At 44.5% G+C, this 9810-nt stretch overlaps 1 pseudogene; it reads right to left on the bottom strand.

Moving 5' to 3' along the window:
• Positions 1-630: 630 nt before the first annotated feature.
• LOC135552313 (PR domain zinc finger protein 1-like) lies at positions 631-7992 on the bottom strand (annotated as a pseudogene).
• Between the last annotated feature and the right edge of the window lie 1818 nt (positions 7993-9810).

Here is a 9810-nt window from a genome sequence, read left to right as displayed (position 1 = left end):
AGCTTACTGTAACTATGGTGTAGTTTTGTTGACTGAAAGTGTGGTTTAATGTCGGGAGGTTCATCATCACATTGTGTTTCACCTTTCGCCTGTGCCAGTACTCAGTCAGTCATCAACACACGTAAATCTAAAGATGTATTTGCAGCAGTGTGGTATTTGATCAACATTTCAAATTACGTTCTGGTATGATGTATTCATAGAAATCCTATTGAATTAAAATATGATTAGAAATTGAATGCGTATGTTAAAAGGTGATAACAATAGCTTGTCAGATTTTCAAAAGAGCTGAATATCCCGAAAGCTGACATCTTCTCAGAAGACATAATCCACATTCAATGTTGCAATCATTATTAGTACATTAGTATCGTCTGATGGTAAGTGATGCTGATTCTAGTTAACATCAGCCCATACTCTCAGTTCCTCTATTGACGAAGAAAGTGAACTCAAAGAAGACTATTGAGTGAGAGGTTGTGTGGGACTTTCTAGAGTTGAGTTATGAGAAAGAGAGGGCGAGAGTGTGTGGGGGATTTGTGAGGGGGTGTCTATGTGTGCGTTCATGTAAGCATGGATATACAATTATGGAATTTATGAAGAGAGAAAAGATAATTCAAAACACATCCAATTTTGAGAAACAATATGTTTAATGTGAGACGTTTACTATGAAAGTATCATCAAAATGCTGTACAAAAACTACAAATATGTATATATAAAAAAAATCTATTCACGACTCACTCAGAGTAGTAACAATGTTAAAACTATTCCACCATTTTTGTTTTAGGTAAAAGAAACCTTGGTGCACATGGATCTAGTTCCGGGCTTTTTCCAGTGCTACTTGTGTCGATAGTTTTGGTAAAATAACAAGAGACTAGAGCCATTCACCTGAGCATATATACAGTAATACTAAGGGGTATGTGCAATACAGACTACAGTACATTTGGTTCTGGCTCACATCTACCACCAGTATAGAGGACGAATGAAATAAAGCTTTATCGACAGTCGGTAGATAACAACTGAATCAAAGAGAAAGAGCTAGAAACACAATGCTATATCAGTAAATATTCAGGAACACAATGAAAAAACTCCAGAACTGTTAAAAATGTCTTACAAATATAAATGCAATATAAATGTTTTAACATACAAAAATACCAAGAATTTTTTGAATAAAACAAACAAAAAAATATATTTTTTGCAAGTTTCTGTGCAAAAGTATGCACCTCCAATACATTGCTAGATGACTCACAGGAAGTCCTTAGAAGCTATTTGCATCGAACCGGAACGTTATAACATTCTGACTCCATTTAGTTCGCTTTTTTTCCTCCATTTTGCTACATTACATTAGAATACACTATTTAAGTAAACAAAAATTGTTATGCTACATAAGCCCCGTGTAACCTCATATTTTCTTTGATTCTTGTTGTTTTATGGCAAATACATTCACATAGTTTCAAGCTCCCTGGTCTGCCCTTTGAGCAAAAATAAATAAATACACACAAAGACTTGTCCACTAATAAAACATGAAATATCCCAGTAATAGTTCCTGGCAATGGTCCAGTGGTTTTCCAAGGAATAAGCCTCCTTGGAAGTATCAAGACGTGTAACATTACGCAAACAATTAACATAATCACTCAACTGAACAAATATAGCTGACAAGCACAAAAAAAGGAGGGTACAGCAAACTCTTTCACACATCCCATGTAAATTACACCTGTAAACTTGAGTCAAAACAGTTGTGAGCAGATCACTGCTAATAAGAAGACACCATGTCTTTGGAATGATCTTTGTTTTGGTGCTGCTCTCTCATTGGCTTTTAATAGTCTCTCTTCCCCTTGGGGAAATACTTTTTTTTTGGCGACAACTTTATCGATTGTTCTCTGGCTTAGCAACATTAAATGGCCTTGGTTCAGGAGGTAGACCCTAAAAATGTCTCTCTTATTCCCTCCCCACAAGGGTCCGTCCACTTTGCCCTACTGCCCTTGCATCTTCACCATTGGCCGGTTGTAGAAGCGTACCACGCTAGCCCTCTCCTGATAGGCTGAAGTAGGGCTTTGAGATGAGGTGGTGGGAGGAGCTGGGGTGTTAATGGCCGCCGTGAGGGCCTTGAGCAGCAGGGTGGCTTCACTCTGGTCCTCCTTGCCGTCTCGCCCTTCCAAGCTCCGGGCCACCCAGCGCTCCACTGCAGCTTCCACCTGGGCCGGCCCTGCCCCTTCTGGCAGCGTGTCCGCCTCGGGGCTGGTGTCAAAGCGCTCAACCAGATCACAGATGTGGGCGTGGGCATGGGGTTTAGCGTGGGCCTGGGAAGCGGGACAGCAGCTGCGCTGGTGGATGCGCAGCGAGAAGCGGTGGAGGAAGGCGTGGGCGCAGAGTGGGCAGTGGTAGGGGCGGTCGCGGGCGCTATGCAGGCGTCGGTGCAGCTTGAGGTGAATGTACTGGGTGAACTTGGTGCTACACAGCTTGCACTCGTAGGGCTTCTCACCTGAGTGGAGCCGCAGGTGGGTCTTGAGGTTGCTGGTGCTGCTGAAGCGCTTGTCACACACCTATATGAATAGGAACAGATAGATAGGAGAGTTCAGGATAGGATGATGCTGTGATAGTAATATCATTAGAACAACTGGGTGAGACCAGGCTCCTGGTTTCTATATTATCAGACAGGGCCTTCCCTGGTTGTGTGCCAGCAGGGTATGACCCTAGACTGGTTATTTTCAGTGGGAGAACCCTACTAGGAAAATAAACATAGGACTGACACCTTGATCACACCCACATAAAAAAGAAACAGCCCCTTTTCAGGACCCCTGTCTTTCAAAGATAATGCGTAAAAATCAAAATAACTTTGCAGATCTTCATTGTAAAGGGTTTAAACACTGCTTCCCATGCTTGTTCAATGAACCATAAACAATTAATGAGCATCCATCTGTGGAACGGTCGTTAAGACACTAACAACTTACGGAGGCCTTTCTATTGACTCTGAAAAACACCAAAAGAAAGATGCCCAGGATCCCTGCTAATCTGCGTGAACATGCCTTAGGCATGCTGCAAGGAGGCATAAGGACTGCAGATGTGGCCAGGGCAATAAATTACAATGTCCGTACTGTGAGACGCCTAAGACAGTGCTACAAGGAGACAGGACTGACAGCTGATTGTCCTCGCAGTAGCAGACCACGTGTAACAACACCTCAAAAAAAGGATCGGTACATCCGAACATCACACATGGTACAGGATGGCAACAACAACTGCCCGAGTTACACCAGGAACGCACAATCCTTCCATCAGTGCTCAGACTCGCATTTATTGTCGAAGGAATCAGCGTTACACCGAGGCCTGTAGTCTGGATTAATTTGGAGTTGGAGGGTCCGTCATGGTCTGGGGCGGTGTGTCACTGCATCATGGGACTGAGCTTGTTGTCATTGCTGGAAATATACGTGCTGTGCGTTACATCCTCCTCCCTCATGTGGTACCCTTGCTGCAGGCTCATCCTGACATGACCCTCCAGCATGACACTGCCACCAGCCATACTGCTCGTTCTGTACGTGATTTCCTGCAAGACATGAATGTCAGTGTTCTGCCATGGGCAGCGAAGAGCCCGGATCTCAATCCCATTGAGCACGTCTGGGACCTGTTGGATCGGAGGGTGAGGGCTAAGGCCATTCCCCCCTGAAATGTCTGGGGACTTGCAGGTGCCTTGGTGGGAGAGTGGGGTAACATCTCACAGCAAGAACTGGCACATCTGGTGCAGTCCATGAGGAGGAGATGCACTGCATTATTTAGTGCAGCTGGTGGCCACACCAGATACTGACTGTTACTTTAGATTTTGACCACCCCTTTGTTCAAGGACACATTATTCCATATCTGTTAGTCACATGTCTGTGGAACTTGTTCAGTTTATGTCTCAGTTGTTGAATCTTGATATGTTCATACAAATATTTACACATGTTAAGTTTGCTTAAAATAAATGCAGTTGACAGTGAGATGACGTTTCTTTTTTTGCTGAGTTTAGTTACAATATCATGTTCAACAAAAGCCTAGGGATTCCTTATATCACAGGGGCAGGGCAGGGGTTTGTGTGTGTGTGTATTTTGTCTTGTGTGTGTGTGTGATTGTGTCTTTTGTGTGTGATTGTGCCGTTTGTGTGTGTCCTAGAGGTCAAGTAGACTGGAGAAAGCGGATCAAAACACAGACATACCGTGCACTCGTGTGGTTTCTCTCCTGTGTGGACCAGGTTGTGCTTCTGCAGGTGGGCTAGCTGGGTGAAGCTCTTCTGACAGAGGTGACACTGGAAGGGCCTCTCTCCACTGTGAACTCTCAGATGCACCTAAAAGAAAAATGCCTGGATTAGTTAGGAACCCACAATGACAGACAATAATAGATTTGGCCACCAAAAAAACACCTATGTCTTCTGAAATCCTCACCTTGAGGTTGGACAGCTGTCCGAAAGTCTTGAGGCAGACGTTGCACTCGTACTTGATCTTTCCGTCCTGTTTCTTCAGGGGGTAGGGTTGGGATTTGTACCGAGGGGCAGCAGGTGGCGAGGGGCTGCTCTTTGGCATGGCCAGGCTGAGGTTCATGGCCTCCTCACAGCCAGAGGGTGACTGCAGGGGCATCTGGTGTTCTTGCTTGGGCGGGGGAGAGCTCTGGGGTGGCTGGGGCTCCATAAGGAGGTGACATATTTGGGGTCCTCTCTTTCAGCCCTCCCTGAGTAGCCCCGGGGTAGGGCAGAGGCACTGGGAGCACACCAGGCTGGTAAGTCATGGAGGAGTATGGAAGTCCATCGCTACCCAGGTAGCTACTGTGCTGCAGGGGGCCTCTGGAGGGGAGCATCCCAGGGAAAGGTGGGGAGTACTGGGGGAGGAGGTGGGGGTAGTGTGGCCTGCTGTATGTGGGGAGAAGCTGATGTGTGGATTGAAGGGGTCTGGAGGGGTAGTAGAGGGGGTAGGAGGACACTAGGCCCTCTCTGTGGCTGTAGAGCCCGTGGAGGTGGAGGGGGAGGTCACGGTGCGGGGAGGGGGCAATAGGGTGGTGCTCAGGGAAACCGTAGTCGTGAGATGCCAGGTTGGGCTCTCTCTGGTCGGGTTGAGGAGAGGGTATGGCTCCCTGGTGGTCCTGGGTTACCTCCTCCTTCTCCATCTTCTGGCTGAAATCCATGATTTGGTCGTCTGGCGTGTCGGGTGGAGTGTCTCTCTCCAGCACCTCTACGTCGATTCTCTCCTCTCCTTCATCTTCTCTCTCGTCCTTCATACCGTCCTTCTTTTTCAGGAGCCAGGTCGGCTGAGGTAGGTGTTGTTTGGTGAACTCAGATTCTCTGACATCTCCGCATATGTGTTCTATGGATGAAAAGAAGACACTAGGTCAGACGTAGTGTCAACCTACTCAACCCACACAATAATACAACTTCAATCCTTCCTTCAATAGGCGAGTACTGATTGACAAACGCAAAAGTTCACAGTCTTAATGAGGTGAGAAGTGACTAATGACACACCGCACTCGCACACTCACATCCTCCCTGGCACTCCCTTTTATGGTAAATGAAGATGATGTTTTCAGTTTTTAGATGACACTTCAAAGATAGTATTTTTTTCATTTTGAGAAACGTGTGTGTGTGTGTTTAATGTGTGGGTGTATGTGGGTATGTGTCATGTAGGCTTGATAGTAAAACCAAGAGCTCTCATTTTTGGGACGTTTCTGTCGCAAGGTGTGAATTACCCTACAAGTGTATTTTTCTCCGAACCGCATGAAGAAAGACATTTGGAAATGCAGCTTCAGACTACTGGCATTTAATTGGAAACCTTGTGGTAAAAAAACAGGAATTGCCTGTGTGCATGGAACGCGAGGTACACACCATAGGCACAGGGCAAAGAACAAATGTTTACTGGCTTGTGGTCATAGAAAAACGGTTGCTGATTTATGTGAGTAGCTGTGTACCTTAACTGACACATGACATATTGTTTAACAGGAATCGCCTTACAACCTGGATTAAAAGGAAAGTCAAACCACTGTAGGCTACAGCAGTGAATTAAACCATGCATTCGAGTGACAATACAGAGCTTAGGCATGAAGTTTCCATTTTCACCTGTTCAGTGCCAACCTGTTCAGTGCCAACCTGTTCAGTGCCAACCTGTTCAGTGCCAACCTGTTCAGTGCCAACCTGTTCAGTACCAACCTGTTCAGTGCCAACCTGTTCAGTACCAACCTGTTCAGTACCAACCTGTTCAGTGAAAAAAAGAATCAGCCATTTATTAGGCCTAGAAATTGGTCATTGGATAGACTAATTCAATTGAGGCTACTTTTATCCTATATTTCTATGTATAATCTTAGAAGCCTAGCCAATTTGCTCTAGTCTTTATCAGGGGTTGCCAAGTGTGTGGCGTACATAGTAAAAAGGATTGTATAAATGCGGTTGTCATTGTAGCCTAGTCAACATTAGTCAACAGGTTGAATGACTGTGCAATGTAATTGTAGTGTAATAGGTTATGCCTCCTTGCAGAGTTTCTGGCAACAAAACAAGTTGTCATATAATGCATGGACACCTTGCCATACCTGAAAATACAGCTGACTATGACTCATGGACTTTACCAGGCATTGTTGAGAAGACTTTCCTACTTCCTTTGAGATTTCCCCTGTGTTGCGTCAAAAAGAGTGAGTGTGTGTGGGTGGGTGAGGTGTCTTCTACATGAAGTCAGGTGCAGTTGTCTATTGTGTTTTGACAGTAAATGACCCAACCATGACAATAACAATGCCAACCGCTCCAGAAAGTACATTTAAACAGGAAACAGTTTCCGTCACACTCAGTCCCATTGTCCACCATCTGATAAACTCTTGAGATCTTTTCAATATGAGAAAGATACTTCATGCTTGCTTTGAAGACGACAATCATGCTCACTTTTGTGTCATTTAATCGAGCAGACAGATTTAAATCAGATTTAAATCTGCTCTCGGGTATGAAAAGAAAACTCAGTGTACGTCACACCTGACTGTCTTTTACTACATTGTCCTCTCACCCACTGACAGATTGTCATTGAGTTCAAGTGCCACAACAAAGGAGAGTGCTGCATTGTAGTCCCAGAAAAAAAAGAGAGAATTAGAGAGTAGATGGAAGGAGCAATTAAATGAGAGCACAGAGAGAAAGATGACTGGAGAAAAGAGTAGAGGGTGGGGAATAAAGAAGGAAGGGGAGGACTCGAGGAGAGTGAACAGGTGAGAGGAGGGCAAAATAATCAAAGACGGTACTCACTTTGTTTGAGCTCGTCTCCCGGTTGGCTGCACAGTCTCCCGGCGAACTCTTGGCTGTACCACACCAGCAGCTCCTGATTGGCCTCCACAGGCCGGATGGTGTAGAAGTAGACGTCTCGTCCATTCTGACACGCCACCAGGTTCTGTTCGGACAGCGAGCGCGCCGGGTTGACGTAGCGCATCCAGTTGCTGCTCCGCACGTCATAGCCGTCGATGAAGTGGTATAGACGCCCCCTGTTATAGATCTGAGAGGGAAAGGAGAGGAGAGGGATTAGAATACAATATAATAATAATACAATCAAGTAATAGAATAGAACACACACACACACACAAGCACATTTGTATTTAAACGCAGTGTAACATCAGACACACCACATTAGTAGATGAGTTACATTTACATTACATTTAAGTCATTTAGCAGACGCTCTTATCCAGAGCGACTTACAAATTGGTGAATTCACCTTCTGTTAGTACACAACTTTGTAACTGACTGATTTCTACTTTGTTGCATTCACTCATTCACTCATGACTGTAACAGTCATTGTAGCTGACAGCCATTGACACCAGTTATCAAAGTATATATATATAAATATATATATATATAAATATATATATATATATATATATATATATATATATATATATATGAGAGAGAAAGAATAGTTCACCTCTGCCATGGGCAGAATAGACTCCTATATCCTCTTCCAATGAGCTGGTTATTGTTCCACTTGTGTTGTGTCCTGAGTGTGTCTTCCTGAGCTACTGTCACTGTCTGGTGTGAAATCAGCACTGTCACTGCTTTTATCAGATTGCTACATTATACTGTCAGAGAGGGGGGCGGGGCAAAGAGCTTTTTTTTTTTTTTTTTTTTTTCTCTCTCACTCTGGTTTGGGGGTTTCTCTCAATATGCTCAGACCTGAATGGCTGCTTCCCACCAGGAGATACATCACAATACTGTCAACCCTCCACGTCACAATACTGTCAACCCTCCACATTTCCATTACATTTCCTCACTTTTCAACTTCTCAATGATGTATTAAATATTGGGAGCACTGTAATTGTTTTTACTGGTACTTCCTGAGGAAATGTACAGTGGCTGTCTTGGCAGACACTCAAACACACACATACTGTACTGTAGATAGTGGCATGTGCTCATAGGCACACAGACACACGTCACGCACGTCTACACCTGCCCGGCGAGAGAGTGTTGACATATTCTCAAGGCAAGTCCGACTTTCAGTATTGCAGTAGTAGGACGGGTCTGGCTTACAGGAGGAAATGCCAGAAGAAAGGTGAAAACGTAGGACAAGAAAGCCTCAATGGGGAAACGACACAGAGAAAAACTCCTGAATGACATAAGTCACTGCCGCGAGACAGAGGGGACGAGGGCATGTGGGAATGAGAAGAAAGTGTGTATGAGAGAGAGAGAACGGGACACTAACAATCACTTCCTGTATGTCAAACTTTTTGAAAGGGACTTGAGCTCTGGGAAAGCAGTTAGTGTTACTGTGAAGGACGCTAGACTTGCGTATGTGAAAAGATCCACAACTTCCTCAAAAATCTGTTCAAAAGCCCTGAATACCTCTGGGCTTCTGTGCAATGCATTTTGGTTTCCTTTTAGATGGGAACTGACTGACTTGGTGTGAAACTGTTTAACCACTTTTGCTTCTTCTTCTAAGAATAATTGGAGAAGAAAACTAGGACCAAATTCTAGTCAAACTTCTTTGCCCATCTCTTTCGAGAAACAGTTCCCATCGATTGTTGTTCGATAAGGCATTGAGATTTCCCCCCTAGAAACCACAGTGTCATTTTAGTCACGTGGTTTCATGGCTGTATTTACAGTATGTCTTGAAATACAACTCCAGCTGACTGAGAGCAAGTCATAACTACTTTTCGTTAATCCTGTTTCCTTTGAGTATGCCAACTCTCATTTGTTGCTGCCAGAATCCTGTTTGGATAAGATAGGAAGAACTATGAACTTTAATGAGGAACCACGATTAAAAAACAAACCGTGTGTGTGTGAACTTGAACGGTTATTCTGCCTGCTCACCCTCCAGAAGTATTTCCTGTTGGCCTGTTTGGGGACGTTGTCTTTGTTGTAGATGTCACCTTGCAGGGGCCCGAAGCGAGTTCCTTGGGGAATGTACTCTTTGCTGAAAACGCCTGTCACCTAGAACACAAGACAAATACATCATCAATCACTAATCCATGCTACTAATTATGCTGGCGAGGTAGAGTACATCAGTGAGAATGACCTTCACCAGTCTCTCTGTAGTGCCTGGACTTTTTCGGTACATGTTCAATGTCTACACTCTGAGTCAGAGTTTACCAGATGAAAGTTACACCCATGAAGTAAAGAAAAATATGTGCATCCACAGTTATCTTGAGAGCTGGGACAAGGAAACAGGGAAATAGCTATCGTAGAACTCTCTGCCCTGAGCCCTGACGGCCAGGAATAGCGGCCTGACTCACACTTCAATAGGAATTATTTAGGATGTACTGGAAGTTTGAATAAGGCACAAGTCGTCTCCAAATCAAGTATGAGGACACGCAAGCTTGGCATGGGAGCATCTGTGGGACACACACATA

This window comes from Oncorhynchus masou, chromosome 13, assembly GCF_036934945.1.
Source record: "Oncorhynchus masou masou isolate Uvic2021 chromosome 13, UVic_Omas_1.1, whole genome shotgun sequence".
In the NCBI taxonomy this organism is placed as follows: Eukaryota; Metazoa; Chordata; class Actinopteri; order Salmoniformes; family Salmonidae; genus Oncorhynchus; species Oncorhynchus masou.
The sequence above is the reverse complement of the archived record's forward strand: the minus strand, read 5'-3'. Positions and strand labels throughout refer to the sequence as shown.